This window comes from Rattus norvegicus, chromosome 9 (genome assembly GCF_021556685.1).
Source record: "Rattus norvegicus strain SHRSP/BbbUtx chromosome 9, alternate assembly SHRSP_T2T, whole genome shotgun sequence".
Taxonomy (NCBI): Eukaryota; Metazoa; Chordata; class Mammalia; order Rodentia; family Muridae; genus Rattus; species Rattus norvegicus.
In genome coordinates this window covers 79669480-79688295 of record NC_141542.1, presented here as the reverse complement: position 1 = coordinate 79688295, position 18816 = coordinate 79669480, and the positions used below count along the sequence as shown (strand labels likewise).

Genomic DNA, 18816 nt, shown 5'->3' with positions numbered 1-18816 from the left:
CTGAGCGCGGGGAGCAGTGCGGCCTGCGCGGGCCGGGCCCCGGGAGTGCTGCGGAAGGGGGGCGCCTTAGGCCTCGGGCCCCGCGGCGGCCGCGCCCTGCCCCCGCGCCTCAGGCCTCCCGCGCCCCTGGGGTCCCCCGGGGCCTCGGGGCGGGCTGGCGGGCTGCATCCTGCGCTGGCCCCAGGCTCTCCCGCGGGACGGAAGGCCGGGCAGCGGGGACCGGGGCGGCGGGGCCTTGGAGTAGGGACTGTACGGCAGTACCCCGTCCCCGGGCATCGCGCTGACGGGGCCCCCGGATTCCGGTAACTGTTGGGTTTATTTATCCCCGCTCCGCGGCGCTTCGGGCGGCCTGGCCGGGGCGGGGCGGGCGGCCTGGCAGGCGTGGGGTGGAGGGGCGGCGAGGAGTCAGGTGCAGCCGCGGCCCGGAAAGTTTCCTTTTAGGCCCGAATTGGGGGCTGCCTTCTCTCTGGGGAGCCCCGGTCCTAGCGCCCGGGGCCCCCGAGGGCGTGGGGGAGAGCACTCGGCTGGCTCGAAACTCTTTGCCAGTTCCTGTCCGTTCAAGGTACTCCGCCCCTGCACCCCTCGCCCGCGCCCCACCCCACTCCCCGCGGTCCCCGACGGGGTTGCCAACTCCAGCCCATTCCCCAAGAGCTCCGGGGCCCCGGGAGAAGCCTTCTCTTCCGGTTTGGAAAAGTTTTCAAGGGATTTTTCTTAGCTTTATTAGCGACTGGGCGTTCGGGGGCGGGAAAGGCTGGAGGTAAATTCAGGTGCTGTTTCTATTGCAAAGTCTGTGTCCATCGGCCTCCCCTCCTTTTTTTCTCTTTTAAAAACCCGGTACCCTACCAAAGAGCCGTGGGGGGTGCTACTTGTGCCTTTATTACCCCCACCTTTTCTCCCGGACTCCTTTGGGTCCCCAGTCCACCTCTCTGGACAGCTCCGGCAGGAAGGTAGGAAGTAGAGAGCAGAGAGCAAACTGTCAGGGAGAGAGGGGCAGGACCAGGCAGGCTTCTGGAGCAGTCCCCTGCCCTCAGTTGTAGGACTTTACCCCTCTTAGTTGGTCACTTGTCCGGTTAAAACCGACTCAGAAACTGAAGCCATGGGGGAGACCACGGCTGACAGACGGTGCAGAGCGTTCAAAATTGGGAGGAAGGAACTGGAGGGCTGGGCGGCTTGTGAAGTAAGGTGTACCTGCAGTTTAAGGAGCAATGACTGATTTGTTCTGATACTATTTGGATTTATGTGGTGTCCTTAGGTGTCACTCTAGAATAGAAACCATGGCGTTTTATGGAAACTTAAAGTTATATTGCTACAGCTGGGGGGCTCTGTGGAGGAGCCCTGTGAACTAAACATAGTTTGGCTTTGGCCTACCCTGTAAACGAACTCAATTTTTGGTTCTGTTTTGGTGCCATCAGCCCTGAAACTTTTTTTCTCTTCTTTTTCTTTCGTGTAGTAAACTTAAGTTTCCAAATCAAGGATTTCTTTCTTTTCGAGGATAGGCTGTTTTTCAAGGCTACAACTGACCACCTGGGTGTTGTTTTATGTTGAAATTGCAATGTATCTGGCCCCTCCACTCCCAGCCCTAGTGTGGGCATGTGTGGAGAGTTCATTTGACTTCTTTTATTAGTTCTTATTTTAACTCCACACTTCTCTCAGAGCTTGGGGCTGTGTGTGTGTTTGTGTGTCTGTGTGTGTGCATGCATGCATGCACACGCTGGTGCTCATGTGCCTTGCTTAGTTGCAGGTTGGAGGTGTGGTTGGCAGAGGTGGTCCAGTCTACAGGGCAGTTAGTGAAAAGCTGCTTGTCAGTTGCAGAGCAACCGGGTAATGCGTGACTTGGTCGGCACTGGCTTCTGTCAGGCATCACACTGAGACTCCTTACACGGTTCTTACCAAGAATCCCTTGCTTTTTGTCTGGCTAAAATAGAGCTCTGTTTTTAGATATCCAGTCATTTAGAATTGTTCCTAAGAAAGTCTTGATATTTGAAGATGGTATGGATTTGGTATCAAAATGCAAATTACTTGTAATGGTTGTTTTATCATTATTGATTTATTGAAATTGCTTATTGACTAGGGTGTTTTCATGTATGTGTGTAGCAAAAACCCTATTTCTGTTATCACTGTCCCTTATTCTTAGAGCAAACTGCATAGAAAAATCATTCTAAGTCCCCTTTCCGAGCATATTTTAAAAGTTGAAAGAAATCTTGATATTTTGTAATATGTTTAATGCTTATCATCAACTTCATTTTCTTGGAGTTTCAAAGTCGTATTTGTAAAAGTACTGAAAGCTTTATGATTTTTTCCCCCATCCTGTCCCAAAATGTTTAATTCTGTGCTGTAATACACTTGGGGGCTATTTTATTCTTGAAGAAATGGTAGATTTGATATTTTAAAATTTAATTTCAAATTAATAAGAGACTTTATGAGAACATAGAGAATTAGTTTTAAATTGAAAGAGAATGTCTTTTCCACTATGAGTTGTTTTGTTTTAAAAGTAGATGTTTAGCCTGGCAGAGGTGGCACACATCTTTAATCCCAGCACTCAGGAGGCAGAGGCAGAAGCAGAAGGTGGATCTCAGAGTTCAAGGCCAGCCTTACAGAGAGAGTTATAAGACAGCTAGGACTCCACAAAGAAATCCTGTCTCAGGAAAAGAAAAGAAAAAGTAGATGTTCATTTATATGTCTGAAATAATCAGCTTTTTTCTGAAAGATTTTATAAAGAAATTTGTGTATCCTATCTCTGCTGTTCTTTTTCCAGAAAGTTATATTGGTGTTATTTAAATTTTTATTTGTATGTGTGTGTGAGTGTGTGTGTGAGAGAGTGTGAGTGTGTGTGTGTGAGAGAGTGTGAGTGTGTGTGAGAGTGTATGTGTGTATATGTGTGTGTGGGTGTATGTGTGTGTATGTGTAGGTGTGAGTGTATGTGTGTATGTATGGGTGTGTGTGTGTGTGTGTGTGTGTGTGTGTGTGTGTGTGTGTGTGGTGTTTTTGCCTGAAGGTGTGTACGTCTGTGCACCTTGTGGGTGTTATGCCTGAGAAGGCCAGAAGAGGTGTCAGATCCTCTGGAACTGGAGTTCCAGATACTTTGAGCAGACACAATGGTGCTGAGACCAAACCCTGGGCCCTTTGATGAGCAGCAAATGCTCTTGATTTCTGAGTCCTCTGTGTGGTCCTATTGCTGCTAATTTGAAAGGATTGAAAATTTTAGTTTAGATAGACTTAAATAATTTGAAGTCTTAGCACTTCAATAAATTCATCCTTCCCTAAGATCTAGGCTCAGCTGAGTTTCTAGGTCTGCAACAGGGTTTGGGATACCGGAAAACCTGGCCATCTGCATCTGAAGACAGCTTCTTCCCACACCTGGTAACTTGTAGCAGTAGGTGAGACTGACTGGGGGCAGCACTGGATGGAATCTAGGGTGAATACAGCTCTGTTCTCAAAGCACAGCCGCTTCCACTGCATCATCAGCTGTGGCTGTACCCAGAGGCCTCTGGGTAAAGGCTGACTTTAGACAGTACGCCTGGCCATTTGAGAATCAGGAGAAACAAGTTAAAATGTTAGGCCTCCTGCTTTTCTGTCCTTGATTCAAGGTGACAGACTGCTTGGTAATTGTTTTGCACTTATGTGATATCTATCATCTATCTATCTATCTAGTTAGATAGTTAAGAGGAAGGGTCTGTTTTGGAGGCAGGGTCTCACAGCCTGGAAGTCCTTTGGTTAGGCTAGCCTTTGATTTACAGTGATCTCCCCACTCGTGCCTTCTGAGTGCTGGCCTTATGGATAGGTACTACAATTCTCAGTTGTGAGTTTTACTCTGAAACCGCATTCTTAGCCAGGGGTGCAGTGGATGCCTGTAGGCAAGGGCTAGAGAAGTGAGAGCAGAGGATCTCAAATCTAAGGCCAGCCTGGCTATCTAATAGAATGACCCTGCTACTCCCCGCCCCCAGTCCCGCTCAGGAAAACCCACAACTCTCGGTGAACTCTTGCTGTCATGTACATGGTTGGATCGGGCTTTGGGTTGGGCTCTGATTCCCTTTCCTCTGTATTTTTGGTTTCTTTGTCAGGAAACAAAAATAAAATTCTTTGCTATAGGATTAGTGATTTTTCTATCCTATGTTCTATAGTAACACCATCTAAGTAACACCTTGTTTGATTGTTGTTTTTCTTACTAAAATATATATTCCTAGTGTGTTTGGGGAATTGACCTATCCATCCCACCCAGGGTGATAGCATTTTAGTGCCTTTCTATTTTTATCTGAGTATGTGTGCAGCACAAACAGAAGCTTGGAAACTGAGGAAGGGATGACTTGTGGGCTTTCAGATGGTTAACGTTTGGGCTTTAGAATTAAATTGGTCTTTAATCTTAGTGATGTGACTGACACCTTAGAATTAAAATCGGTCTTTTAAAGATGTTACTGTATTTTATTTACGTAGATGTGTGTGTCTGTGTATGCCACAGCATATATGTAAGGGGTCAGAGGACATCTGGTGGGAGTCAAGTTTTCTAATTTCACCAGATGGGTCCCAGGAACTGAACTCAGGTTGTCAGAATTGACAGAAAGCACCTTTATCCACTGAACCATTTGGCAGCCCCTAAAACTTACCTTACCTTTCAAAAGAAAAATAAATCTTAAAAGATTTTCTTTTGCTTAGTGTGGTGGCACATGCCTTTAGTCCCAGCACTCAAGAAGCAGAGGCAGGAGTATCTTGGTGAATTTCAAGCCAGCCTGGTCTACTATTTAGTGAGTTCCAGAGCTTAATAGGGAGAGCTTATCTAAAATAGTAATACTAATATTTATGATTTATATTTATAGATAATTTATACATTTTTTTTTTATCATTATTTTAAGAGACAGGCTGGAGAGATGGCTCAGCAGTTCCGAGCATTTGTTGCTCTTTTAGGTAACTAGAATTTGGTTCCTAGCACCACAGTGGTGGCTCATAAGCTGCCTGAGACTTTAGCTCCAGATGATCTGATACCCTCCGGACTGGAGCAGCAGCATGCACACATTCATACACCCACACATAGATACAGTCTTGTCCACACAATAAAAATAAAAAAGTAAGGCACTGGAGAGATGGCTAACAGTGTGAGCTGCTCTCCTAGAAGACCCAAATTCTGTTCCCAGCTCCTGCATGACTGCAACTCTAGACCCTGAGGATCAGACACTACCTTCAAGTGCACATACCCACACATACTCTCATGATTTGAAATAAAAGGCTATTGATTTTATTAATCTTAGCTGCAAGTTAGGACTGGTGGCTCAAGTCTGTAGTCGGAGAACTTGGGAGGCTGCATCAGGAATACTGAGAGTTCAGGGTCAGCCCAAGCTGCAGAGTGAGTTCAAACCAGCCTGGGCCAGTGTGAGACTCGTCTCAAAGAAACAAATATTCTGTGTGCCAGTGAAGTGGGCGCCCGTCTTACCTGCCCTGTAGAATGACTGTGGAAATGAGGCTGTGTCCTTTCAGAATGGTAAGTTTGCTTTGTTCCTTTAATTTTCTGTTTCCTTTTTTTGGTGGCACCAAGTTTTGAACCCAGGGCCTTGTGAGTGCTTTGAATTTGACATCCTCTGTGTCTGTGCCCCTTAAGAATAGGGTTAATTTTGTGGCTTTGAAGGCCTGGGTAGCTTGTGGCCACGGTAGGCAGACTCTGGAGTGGCCTGAGAAGATGACAGGAGTCTTTGAGGAGGTGTTCGTTCACTCCTCTAGCAGGTCAGCTGCCTTTGTTCCTAGCCTGATCACACACACACACACACACACACACACACACACACACACACACACACACACAGCTTTACTTGTTTTGGTTTAAAAACAGAGTCTGCAGCAGTAAATATGACTGAGTGGAGATTTTAGGTCTGTAATGTTACTTTTGGGTCACAGGTACAGGTTATTGAACCCAGGGCCTCTAGCTGTATGTCTAGGTAGTCGCCCTCCCTCTACCCTTCCCCATCTCCACCCTAGTTTGGTGGAGGAGAAAACTGAGCATATTTTACTGCCTAGAATGATGAGAAGTGGGTTAACCTGGAGGTTTCTTCTGCTCTGGCAGGGAGGCCTTTCAAGGGCTTTCTTTGCACGGGTCTTTCTGCCCTAAGCTAATGGGAGGAGTTAGGTATTTCAGGAGGTGGGGCCTGCAACTATGAAGAAGTGCCTAGGGACAATAAATAGAGTGTTCTCTGTTGCAGATTGTGGTTCTGTGTGGCCTTGGAGCGAGGGAATGTGGGATAGTGCAGACTTGTTTCTCTGCTGGTAAGGAATTTGGGTCTCTGTGAATCTTGAAAGTGACCTGGAAGGTCTTTGGCCAAATACATTTACTTAAAATAGAGTGGGTCAAGAGTCGTAGTTGTACAGAGTAGGTGGAGAAAAGGAGGGTGAGACTGGATGGCCAGTGAGGCATCCCCAGGACACATGGAAGAGGGTTGGAGCTGAGGTGGCTGAGAACCCCACAGCAGAAGGTGGCAGAGGCTGTTTAGAGGGTCAGCTGGCCTCAGGGTGGCTAAGTGGAGTGCAGCTGGGTGAGAGACATGCTCTGAGGGCAGCCAAAACGGAAGGAAGAGGTAGATCTGACCGTAGTGAATCTCAGGAAATGAACATGGATTTGTGTACGTGACAGTCTGTACATTGGTTTGGAAATCTGGATACAAATGAAAAGTAAGATAAAAGTAAGATAACTCTCTAGAAATACCTTGTGTGACTCAGACCTTTGTGTGTGTAACTTAGTGATTTTATAGATGAAACAGATAGATCATAAAATAACTTGGTCTTGAATGCGTATTTAGAACTTTCAACTAGCTGCTGACTTGAAAATATTTTGTGAGAAATTTTATAGTCTGAAAACTTGGAAAGTCTTGGAAGTAGGGCTTGATTTCAATTTTTAATTTCTTTGTGTGTGTGTTGAGAGAGGGTTCATATAGCTGGATGGTCTTGAACTTGTAGTCAGCATCCCACCCAGCTTCTGGTTTTTGTTTTTTGTTTTTTGGTTTTTTTTTTTGTTTGTTTGTTTGTTTTGTTTCCTTTTCCTTTTGTTGAGACAGTATCTTACACTAGTTCTAGCTGGCCTAAGTGAGTTCGCAGACTCGAATTCACAACAATCCTCCTGCCTCAACCTCCCTAGTGTTGAGAATAGTATAGGAGTAACAGCCACCACACCTGTGAGGTCTGCTTTTTTTTTTTTTTTTTTTTTTTTTAACCTCGGTAACTTGCAGAAACTTGTTTGCCTTGGAGCCCTTAGAAGAGCAAAGTTTGCTGAAGTCTGCCTGTGGTCCACTTCTGCCCCACCTTAGACCTTTCTTTCATCATGTGCCGCTATAAAGTGAAATGAAAAGAAGCTTGGCCAGCGTTGCAGTCTGAGTGTGGAGGCAGCATTGCAAGTCTGAGTGGGGAGGCAGCATTGCAGTCTGAGTGTGGAGGCAGCATTGTAGTCTGAGTGTGGAGGCCAGCGTTGCAGTCTGAGTGTGGAGGCAAGGGCTGGGAGGCCAGGACAAAAGAAAGTGGTCCAGAATGTCAGATGCTCCAGAGAACTCACGTAGGAAGAGTGGATGGATTCAGTAACTGAAGAAGCTTTGGTTTCAGAGTCTTAGAACAAGAGAATCTGAGTTTAGCCACAGCTTAATTTTTCTCCTTAGTGGTCTTGCAGTGTACGATTTCTGCAATAATTGTGACCTGGGCAGGGGTTCAGGAAGCATTTGTTGTAAAGAATTATTAACTGCAGCTGATGACTTCTAACCAAATCAGTCTGCGAATGTGTTTGTCTGTGTGTGTGTGTGTGTGTGTGTGTGTGTGTGTGTGTACAAGCACACATGCATAGGAATTACTGGAGAGTCTAATCTAGACCGTGTGTGCTAGTGAAGAAACGATGCCCCTGGAACCAAACATTGTTCCAATAGGGTTTTGTTTGTTTGTTTGTTTGTTTTGTTTTTGCTTTTTGAGACAGGGCCTCATTATGTAGCCCTGGCTGTCCTGGAACTTACCATGTAGTCAGACCAGCCTCCCATTCACAAATGCACCTGCTTCTGCTTCTCAAATGCTGGGGTTAAAAGGCATGTGTCACCAAGCCTGGCTTCTGCTAGTGTTTTCTCTCAGAAGGAAATCAATATCTTAGTGCTCTTTACAAAGCTAGACATTTTTTGGATGTAGATTTTAAATGTGGAGCATAGGAGAAACTTGTCAGAGTGTTCTGTAACTTCAGCCCCAAGGAGGTTGGAGGGTGGGCATTAGTGGAGAACTACACCCGACCATTAGGAAACTGCCAGCAACTGGGAGAGGGCAGCCCTGTAGATTGGAGATGAAAATGATAATACTAATAAACTATTGCTTACTGCTTCTAGTAGTAGCTAATGTTAAGTGTTAATTTAACTATGTGCTGGACACCGTGCTAAATACGTGTTCTTGAACTACCTAATTTAATTCAGCTAAGCAACTCAGTGAGGTACATACAGTTATCTTCCCTTTACAGATGAGAAAATTGACCAGATTTGAGCCCCATCCCTGATTCCTCCCAGAGGCAATGAGTAATCTCTCCGCTGCATAAACTACCCTTAACCCTTTCAAATAAACCAGGTAAGGGCACTTAATTTAAATTCATATTGGGCGTTTATTTGTACACCTGCCTTTTGAGGAGTCTTGGGGTTTTGGCATGTGTTTGATTATGACTTTTATTTTTGGGAGATAGGTTTCTCTTTTAGTCTTAGCTGTTGATATATTTTCATCTGCAGTCAAGCTTTATTACATTTTATATTAATGTAGGGTGTTGTGGTTATGAATTAGTATAGTCTATTTAGCTACTTTGCTTTTTTCTTGATCAAATTACACTCAAATTCACTTTAGAAAGACCAAGTAAAAGAAAACCTGATAGCTTAAAGTCTGTAAGTGGAGACTGTAATTTTAGCAGTGGTCACTCTTGGATAATATTGTTGCTGTCTGCATAGAGTTTGTTAGAAAACAGACATCCCAGGAGTTTACATTCATTCTGAGTTAGAATAGCTGTGCATTGTTAGGTCTGTGCTTTAAAGGTGGTAGAATATAAAATTACAGTGGCGGTCCGAGATGCTGGGGAGTGATGTGAACACTGAAGCAGGTGTGCTAAAAGAACAGTAGTGACAGGGAGAAGCTCCACATGGAGGGGACACAGTGGTCCAAAAAGAAGAGTGCTCAGATCTTGGTTAGTGTTTTGTGGTGCTTTCCCTAAAAGGTTGTCTTCTTCCTTGTGGCCAGTGTCTCTTTCCTCCATGTTGTCAAGAAAGAAACTAACAGTGAGTTATTTTGCAATTAATTTTAGACTATAGCTTCAAGGAGGACTTTTATGTTGTTTTGAGACGGTCCTACATATAGCCCTGGCCGGCCAGGAACCCAGCTGTGTAGACTTTGAACTTGGTTGACCTTTGAACTTGAGACCCTCCTGCCTCTCTCTCCTGAGTGCTGGGATCAAAAGTGTGTACTACCATGTCTGCCCCTGCCCCCAGCCTTTTTAGGAAGTTTATTTTTGTCTTGTATTAAACAGTAGAGCTTAGTTTTAGCCTTTTGCCATCATGGATTAGAAAATCTAATAGCATTTATGTCCCCACAACCCCCAACCCTCGTGTGATGCTGGATTTGAACTCAGGGCTCTGAATAACTCAAGCAAACCAATGTATAACCCCAATCCTTCAAAAAGTTTGAGGCTTCCAGTTTACATAGCTTTCTCTTGGTATTTGACTATGGCTGTAGGAAGTCATGCAAACTTTGAAGTACCAGTGTTTTTAAGAACTATTTAAGGCCCAGGAGTATAGGTCTAGCATAGATGAGGACCTGGACTCAAACCTCAGACACCAAAGAGGGGCTATTTAATGATTGCAGCATATGTTACATACACACTTTGAGTAGACAGCATGGAATTGAGAGCCACTGCTGAAGATGTGACCAGCAGGTAGGAGCAGTAGGAGTATTCTTGCAGAGGAGCGAGTTTGGCTGTCAATGTGACGTTGGGTGGCTTACACCTGCCCATAACTCTAGCTACAGCAGCTCCACAGACACCCGTACTCACACGTGAAGCATAATTAAAGGGCACCACATAGAAGAGAATGGGAAGACCTGGTCAATTATTCTGTGCAGATGAAGCTGTCTGTTCTGGGTCTTGGTGAGCACAGAGTTGTAACAGCCCACCCCAAGTATGTAGTTCTTTTGAACATATCTCATGATGGGTTAATAATCCTCTAAAGGAAGAAGGTATGCTTCTTACTGTTAGAGCCACTGTAGCTACTGGAGAAGTGATCTTTTCATGGGAGCTTAGGAAATCAGTTCTTGACATTGAGTCTAAAAGCATGAGAAGTTCTTTAGTAACATGTTGATTAAATATAAAATTAGAAAGCAGGACCTCAAGCCTGGCCAGATAGCTAAGAGGGAGAAGGCATTTGCTGCTAAGCCTGATAAACTGAGCTTCATACCCAGACCCCATATAGAGGTCAGAAGAAGAGAACTGACATACAAGGAGACACACACACACACACACACGCACGCACGCACGCACGCACGCACGCACAGACAAAGACACAGAAAGACAGAGACAGAGAGACAGGCATGATGTCACACACTGAGGTCCCAGCACTTGAGAAGTAGACAGAGGAAGATTAGAAGTTCAAGATCATCCTTGATTACATAGAGACTTCCAGGCAATATTGGGCTGTGATCTTCTCTTAAAAAGTAAAGCAAAACAAAGCAAGAAAATTTTAGAAAATAGGTATTTATTATAAAAGTAATTATATTGTAAACAAATTACATGATAAATATTTTATTATTTTGATTGTTATTATGGGGTATTAAAATACTTTTTTAAGGTATATTTGTTTGTGTGTGTGGTCCTGGGGATTGATTGAATTCAGGCTTGGCAGCAGCAAGTACTTTACCTTCTGAGCCAATTCACTGTTCTCATTAATGTGTATTTTACTACACAGAATATTTTTATTAAGTGGAACTTTGCTGTGTATACTAGGGTGACCTCAAACTCCTAGAGATTTACCTGCCTCTGTCTCTCAAGTGTCAGGATTAAAAAAGCATGAGCTACTGCACCCAGCCTTCCATACAGGATTTTTTTTGTTGATTTTTTATTTATTTATTTTTTTGAGATAGGGCTCACTAACTGTAACTGGCCTAGAACTTGTTATGTACATCAGGCAGTACTCAGAACTCATATAGGTTGTCTACCTCTGGGTTAAGCATTTGCCTATACAGAATTTTCTAAAGTTATTTAGAAATAACTTTGACCATGGTAGTACACCTAAATCTATGTTCCCCTCCTCTAAAGCAACTGAAGAAACAAAAGGAACTCAGTGTATACTGACTGCACAGCATCACAGCCAGGAACTCAGTGTATACTGACTGCACAGCATCACAGCCAGGAACTCAGTGTATACTGACTGCACAGCATCACAGCCAGGAACTCAGTGTATACTGACTGCACAGCATCACAGCCAGGAACTCGGTGTATACTGACTGCACAGCATCACAGCCAGGAACTCGGTGTATACTGACTGCACAGCATCACAGCCAGGAACTCGGTGTATACTGACTGCACAGCATCACAGCCAGGAACTCAGTGTATACTGACTGCACAGCATCACAGCCAGGAACTCGGTGTATACTGACTGCACAGCATCACAGCCAGGAACGCAGTGTGGATGAGTGGTCGCAAGTGTAGTGACCTCGAGAGGATGTCCGAGTAACCACCTCTTCAGCACAGTAAGGGGAGTGGCTCTCCACTGGTACAGCCTGAAGACAGAGCCAGCAGACCCGTGCTTGCAATGGCTGAGTGGTCTGTGTGGTGGGCTTTCAGGCTGGTGGAGAAGGTGGAGCTTAGTTGTAAACTGGAGCTCTTCCATTTTGTAAGACGGGATGGAGGAGAAACTGGTGGCAAGGAGTTGACAGTTGATCATTTCTGTCAACTGAAGAAACATAAAGCCTAACTTTCCTTCCCCTGCCTCTGCCATGTGGGTGCTGTGGAACTAGCTAGCTAGCCTCAAGGGAAGAGTTTTTGTGATGAACACTTCCAGAAACAGCAGAAAGGTGGAAAGTGTTTCAGTAGCTCTCTGTGGTAGGAGGTGGAGGTGAGATGTTGCTCTTCCAAAAATGGAGAAAAGATGGGATAAAAAAGCTCAAGAACTAATATTAAGACAAAAGGCCTTAAAGATGGGCTGGTGTCTGAGAGGTCAAAATAAGAATCTCCCCATTGTACAAATGAAAAATCACTTTTCTGTTATTGTCCTTTCAAGATAGGGTCTCCATGTAGCCATGGCTTTCTTGGAACTCACTTTGTAAACCAGGCTGGTCACAAACTCATAGATATCTGCCTGCCTCTGCCTCTCAAAGTACTGGAACTAAAGCTTTGGATACCTGGATATCTGGTTATGAAGGTCTCTTTCAAAGCAGTGGATGACGGGGACAAACAAAGAAAAGTAGAGAGCCAAGTGTAGTGGCTCACCTGGTAATGCTAGCACTTGAGAGGCTGAGGCAGGAGGATTACATGAGTGTGAAGCCACTACTCTGGCCTATACAGTTTAAGGTCGACTCAGATGGAGGATGATAGATGGTGACCTGAAGTAGAAATTTAAAGGTTTTTTAAAAGTCAGTTGTGTTGAATGGCGTTTTGCTGGGACAAACATGTGAAAGAACATTTTGATGAAGTGGATGGAGGAAAAAGGCTAAGACAGACTCGTGAAGGAATTATGAAAAGATGTTCTGCTAAAACAAACATGTAAAAGGACATGTGATGAAAGATTCTTTGGTAACGACACATGGTGAGACAAAACCCATAAGGAACACCTGATGTTTGGAGGGAGAATAAATAGAACTCAAAGGACAGTGAGGACAGTGATGGAGGCTGAGCTTGGCATGCTTACATAACTATACAATGCTTGTTGGTCTCATGTCTTCACTGATCTTCCCTTTGCTGAGAGAAGCACAGCTCAGAACATCTCCCCTTATATCCCTCCTGGTCCCTCCTGCTGACTGCCCAGGCTGAGGCCTGTGACTCTGCTAGGTAGTGCCACCACTGCTGATTCATGTTTGCTGTCCCAACTCTACCACACTGGACTGCTGGTGAATTTGTGAAGTATTGGCAAGTGGATTGAGCTGCTGCTGCTGACTTGTAAACCAAACTGCCAATAATTTCCAGACAACACGATGAGAATTGCTCCAAACAACCATTTCTCAACAGGTCCACTTCCTTCATATCCTTTCTTTCCCACTACCTCTGGTGCATGGTGGACTAGAAGGGAGGGTAAAGCATTTAAGAACCATCATTAAAAATAAGCTTTAAGGGCTAGGAGAGATGGCTCAGTGGTTAAGAGCACTGACTGTGCTTCCAGAGTTTCTGAGTTCAATTCCCAGCAACCACATAGTGGCTCACAACCATCTGTAATGAGATCTGATGCCCTCTTCTGGTGTGTCTGAAGAGAGCTACAGTGTGCTCATATATAATAAATAAATAAATCTTTAAAAAAATAAGCTTTAAAAAAATTAAAGTTACAGGGACCCTAGAAACCTAGCTCATTAATACGTGAAGGTGTCAGTAGAACAAACAAGGTAGAAAAACTTCAAAAACAAAACAAAACAAAAAGGTTTTTTGAAGGCTGGAGATCTGACTCAGTAGTTCAGAGTACTTGTTGCCAGTACTCTGGTTCAGTTCCCAGCACCCACATAGTGTTTCATGGTCATAGTCACCTGTAACTTAAGTTTCATCAGATCTGACCCCTCCTCTGACCCCTGTCAGCATGCACATGTTACACAAATACACATGCAGGTGAGACATTCATATACATAAATAATAAATCTAAAAGAAGTTGTTTTTTCTTGAGACAAGGTCTTGCTCACTATGTAGCACAGACGGGCTTTGACTTTTAGCCATCCTGCTTTCCCTGATGCTGGAAATACAGGTCTGAGCTACCACACCTGGCTAGGAAGGAAGTGGGGTGTGGTGGCTCAGGCCTGCTTATTTTCTCTTTGTGCTGTGTGCATGTAGGCGTACACAGTCATGTGTACACACTCACGTGAGTGAACGCAGGTGCATGCTCTGCTCTGGGTGCATATGTGACCACAGGATGACTCTGGTGTAGGTCCTCACCTTCTGCCTAATTTGAGATAGGGTCTCTTCTTTCTTTTGCTTGTTTTTTGTTTGCATTTTCTTTCCTGCTGCCCTTGCCAGGATAGCTGACTTGAGAGTTTCAAGGAACCTTTCTGTCTCTGCCTCCTATCTCCTGTTAGGAGTGCTGTGACTACAGATGTTTGCTACTGCATGTGGATTTTCGTGGATTCTGGGTTTCAAACTCAGGTCTTCAGATTTAGGTAGTAGGTGCTTTAACCATCATCTTGACCATGTAAATGACTTTGCCAGAGCAGAACTTGCCAGAGCCTGCTCTTTCCCCTGCAGTATGAGTTCCAGGGGTGGAGCTCATGTGCTTAGGTTTAGTGACTAGTGTGTTTACCCACTGAGCCATCTTGACAGCCCCAAGGGCAACTTTTTAAGAAAATGGTAGACTAGACTTGAATTAATTTGAGAAATTGGGTGATGGATGAATGGCACAGAATGTGAGAATTCAAGTCATTTGTAGATTTGCTTTCAGATTCCTGTCTTAAGTACCCAGACTTTTAGGGCAAGTAGAATTTGTTTGTTTTGAGACAGTATCTCTTGTGTACCAAGCTAGTCTGTAACTGACTATATAACCGAGAATGCTCTTGAACTTCAGATCCTCCCACCTCCGCTTGTGAGTGCTAGGAATACAGGTATGCACCAGCGGGGCACACACACACACACACACACACACAGAGAGAGAGAGAGAGAGAGAGAGAGAGAGAGAGATAGAGAGAGATAGATACACTTTGCTAGGGATTGACTCCACAGCCTTCTTCTTGGACAACCATTCTCATTCCACTCTGGAGCAAGCTTGCTGGTTGTCTGTCTGTCTCTCTCCCTCCCTTCTCTGTCTGTCTGTGTCTGTCTCTGTGTCTGTCTCTGTCTCTGTCTCTGTCTCTGTCTCTCTCTCTCTCTCTGTCTCTCTCTCTCTTTCTTTCTTTCTTTCTTTCTTTCTTTCTTTCTTCCTTCCTTCCTTCCTTCCTTCCTTTCTTTCTTTCTTTCTGAGGTCTCTTGGTACCCATCAGTGGGGCTCTGGATTTCTGAGGCCTAGAGGATACTGTGGCCCCAGCTTCCTATCGATGTGGCCCAGCCCTGACTCCGTGGAGCGTTCGAGCTTCCTGGGCTGCATCCATTCTAGAAGCAACAAAAGTTACTTTAGATCAGTTTGTCTGTCTTTCATCCTAATAAGGTGAAAGAGACAGCTCTTGTGTCTGCTCTACACTTGTGCATGACTAGGTCTGTCAGTGCATGTGTTTTATTGCTACACTAACAGTTTGGATTTGCTTTGTCTTTGTGAAGTCTGAGACCCTGACTCTGCAAATTAGATTCATTTTATTGTTATAGTGTACGGTGCCTTATGATCCGCGTTTTATCTTCCTGTGTAGTGAATGTTCTTTCCCGAGGAGCGTATAGCATCTCTTGTTCTCTGGCAGATGGAAAGACAGTTCCTGCATGCCATACAGTTAATATTTGTGAATAGCTTATCACATGTTAACCATGCTCCTTAGCTCATCCCTGTGTTACCACTGGGCCCTCAGAACCTAGTGATGATACTTCTCCTGTTACCCTGTTTTGTGGATGAGAAATCTGAGATCCTGAGAGGTTAAATGTTCAAGACACAGTAAGTGCAGGTTTTGGACTCGAACATTGATTTGTTCTGGTGCAGTCATTTGTGTATTACCCTGTCATTCGTGTGAGGAATTTCTGTGTAGTCAGCTCCTCCTTCACTCTGCGCTTTCTTACCTCTTCTAGCTTGGGTTCTTGTAGAGCCAGGAACTAACTCCAGCCTTGCACATGCTGAGCATCTCCCACCCCGGGCCACACTGGCAACAACAGAGTTTGTTTCCTTTTTCTTTTAAGACAAGATCTCATGGCCTTGAACTTCTCCCATGTCCTTATTCACTGTGCTGATTTTAGGCCTAGGTCTAAAAGTCTTACCATGCACATTTTTATGTAGTGCTGGGATTAAATCCTGGGTTTTGTGTGAACTCTGCCACCTGAGCTACATCTTCAGCCACACTCGAGTTCTTTTTTTTCCTAGGTAGGGGATTTCTCCATGTAGTCCTAGCTAGCTGTCCTGGACTCACTTTATAGACCATACTGGTCTTGAACTCACAGCCATCTGTATGTCTCTGCCCCCCAAGTACTAGGATTAAAGGCATGAGCATTATTTTTTTAAGATTTATTTACTTATTATATATAAGCACACTGTAGCTGTTTTCAGACACACCAGAAGAGGGCATCAGATCCCATTACAGATGGTTGTGAGCCACCATGTGGTTGCTGGGATTTGAACTCAGGACCTCTGGAAGAGCAGTCAGTGCTCTTAATCTCTCCAGCCCCATATTCATGTTTTTAAAGGAAAAGATAAAGCTGAAGTCCAAGCTGTCATCCACCATCTAGGTGACTTTGAAAGCGTTGATGAGACTTGGATCTCATGAATTACATTCAGCCCGTTGGTATAGACTGCAGTGTTATGTAAGTGCTACATTTGGTCTTCCTGTGTGTCCTAGTATAGCAGATACTACGTCATTTCACTTTTCCTTTTCTTAGGGAGTATTGGGTTAGAAGATCCAAACCATGCTTAGTCCTTGTGTTTGGCTGTTGAGGAACATTGAACTGATGGATGTAAATGTGGCTGACTAACTCAGACTTGTCTCAAGGAGTTCAGGTCTGCATGGGATGGTTTTGGCACACAGAATGTTAGAAAAGCAGTGGCAGTGCATTATTTTACGTGTGTGTGTGTGTGTGTGTGTGTGTGTTCTCACAAGAGTGCCATGGCGTGTGTGTGGACATCAGAGGATCACTTTCAGGAGCTGGTTCTCTCCTCCCACCCTGTGGATCCTTGTGATTGAACTGAGATTGCCAGGCTTGGTGGCAGACTTTGATCAGAGTCAACTTCCCAGCCCAGAAATAACATCTTTTAAAAAACAGATTTTGTTCTGTTTTATGTGCACATATGTGTATGTATGTGTATATTTTAATTTTTCTTTTAGGCATGTGTGGTATATGTGGATATATATATGTGTGTGTGTGTGTGTGTGTGTGTGTGTGTGTGTGTGTGTGTGTGTGTGTGTGAGAATTCATGCATGCCTCAGTGTACAAGCCTAAGGCTGATGTTAGGAGCCTTCCTCAGTTGATTTCCCCTTATATATCAAGGCAGGGTCTTAGGTACACTACTAGTCTCACTAGCCAGTTTTCCTAGGGATCCCCCTGTCTGCCATTCAGGCATAGGGATTACGGTGGGTCCTCACATTCACCTGGTATTTTATTTTATGAGTTCTGACAGCTGAACTTTTGTCCTCATGTTTCTATAGCAAGTGCCAATGAGCCAAATCCCCAGCCCGTTTTTTCTTTTTTTCTTTTGTTTTTTTATTTTTGTTTTAATTAATACTTATGTAGTCTATGCTGGCCTGGAACTCCTACTCTTCTGGCCTCTACTTCACAAGAACTGGCATTTTACAGATGAATACCGTCACATCTGACTTATTTATTTTATCATTGTCTATGTGTGTGATGTGTGTGGGCATGTTTGCTACAGTGTGCACATGGAGGTCCGAACAATAGGAAGGAGTCAGTGAATCCCCGCCACACTTGCTTGTGTGGGTCCCAAGGACAGAGCGTAGGTAACCAGGCTTGCACTGTGGTGCTTTGCCCACCAAGGCTATCTCACCACGGCCTGCTCTCTCTTCCTCCTCCTTTTCCTTTATTTTTACTGCATTTATTTATTTTGTGTGTGTGCTTTGTATACATATACACCATGGGTGCCTTTACCTGAAACTAACTTGTTTCTTTATAAATATGCTCTTCCTGTTCACCCCTGGATGACATGGCTAGAAATCTATGTAGAACAGGCTGGCCTTGAATTAGACATAACCCTCCTGCTTCGTTTGTCTTTCCAAATGCTGGGATTATAGGTGTGTGATACCATAACCAACTCTGTTTTGTATTTCGTACAAACTTTTTTTTAACAAATTGCTAAATATTTTGTCAATGAGACAAAAAATGTAGTGCTTTGTAAGAAGCTATTTTTTGAAAATTTGTATTTGTTTGTTTTACGTGTATGGGTATTTTGACTGCATGTGTGCCTGTACACCACATGGGTGCCTAGTGCCCTCAGAGGCCTTGGGACTGTAGTTACAGATCATTGTACGTTCTGGGGATTGAACCCACATTCTCTGGGAAAACGGCCAGTGTTCTTAACTGCTGAGCCATCTATTCAGCTCCTACTCTTTCCCCCCTCACTTTGAGACTGAGTCTTACTTAGTGCAGGCTAGCTCAAACTTCCCTCCCAAGTGCTGGGGTTATAGGCGTTGACCTTGTGGAAATAACTTGATAGAAGAGGCTGTAGCTTTGAGGCACTCTGAGCTAGTTACAGAGTGAATGTGATTTGGTCCAATTTTGGAGAGTGAGATAACACATTTTATAATTTCCCCTTTTCCTGTTGGAACTTATCCTTGGAATATTAGATTCGAATCAGTCTATGATATTAGGAAGGGTGACATGGAGATACTTTATGTTCTGGTTGAGCTGGTTTTGTTTATGTCTGTGTTAATGAGGCCTTTGATATTTTGTAGACAATCTGCTTCTTCTTGATTGAGCAGCATTCCAAACTGTGGTACCCCTGGGCTCTCTTCACATTGCTGTGGTGCAGAAGATTTAAAATCAGGTATGGCTGAGAGGCCACAAGCCCCTCAGTGAAATTCTCCATTGAGTCT

The 18816-nt window shown here is 44.3% G+C and overlaps 1 protein-coding gene across 10 annotated transcripts in view; it reads left to right on the top strand.

The window, feature by feature from the left end:
• Nucleotides 1-18816, top strand: part of Ino80d (INO80 complex subunit D) — a 66882-nt gene that overhangs the window by 562 nt on the left and 47504 nt on the right. For 3 of the 10 annotated variants that reach the window (XM_087566236.1, XM_087566239.1, XM_087566234.1), the window contains exons 2-3: nucleotides 8453-8556; nucleotides 18676-18767. The gene's annotated coding sequence lies outside the window, so the exon portion shown is untranslated. 10 annotated transcript variants of the gene reach the window in all.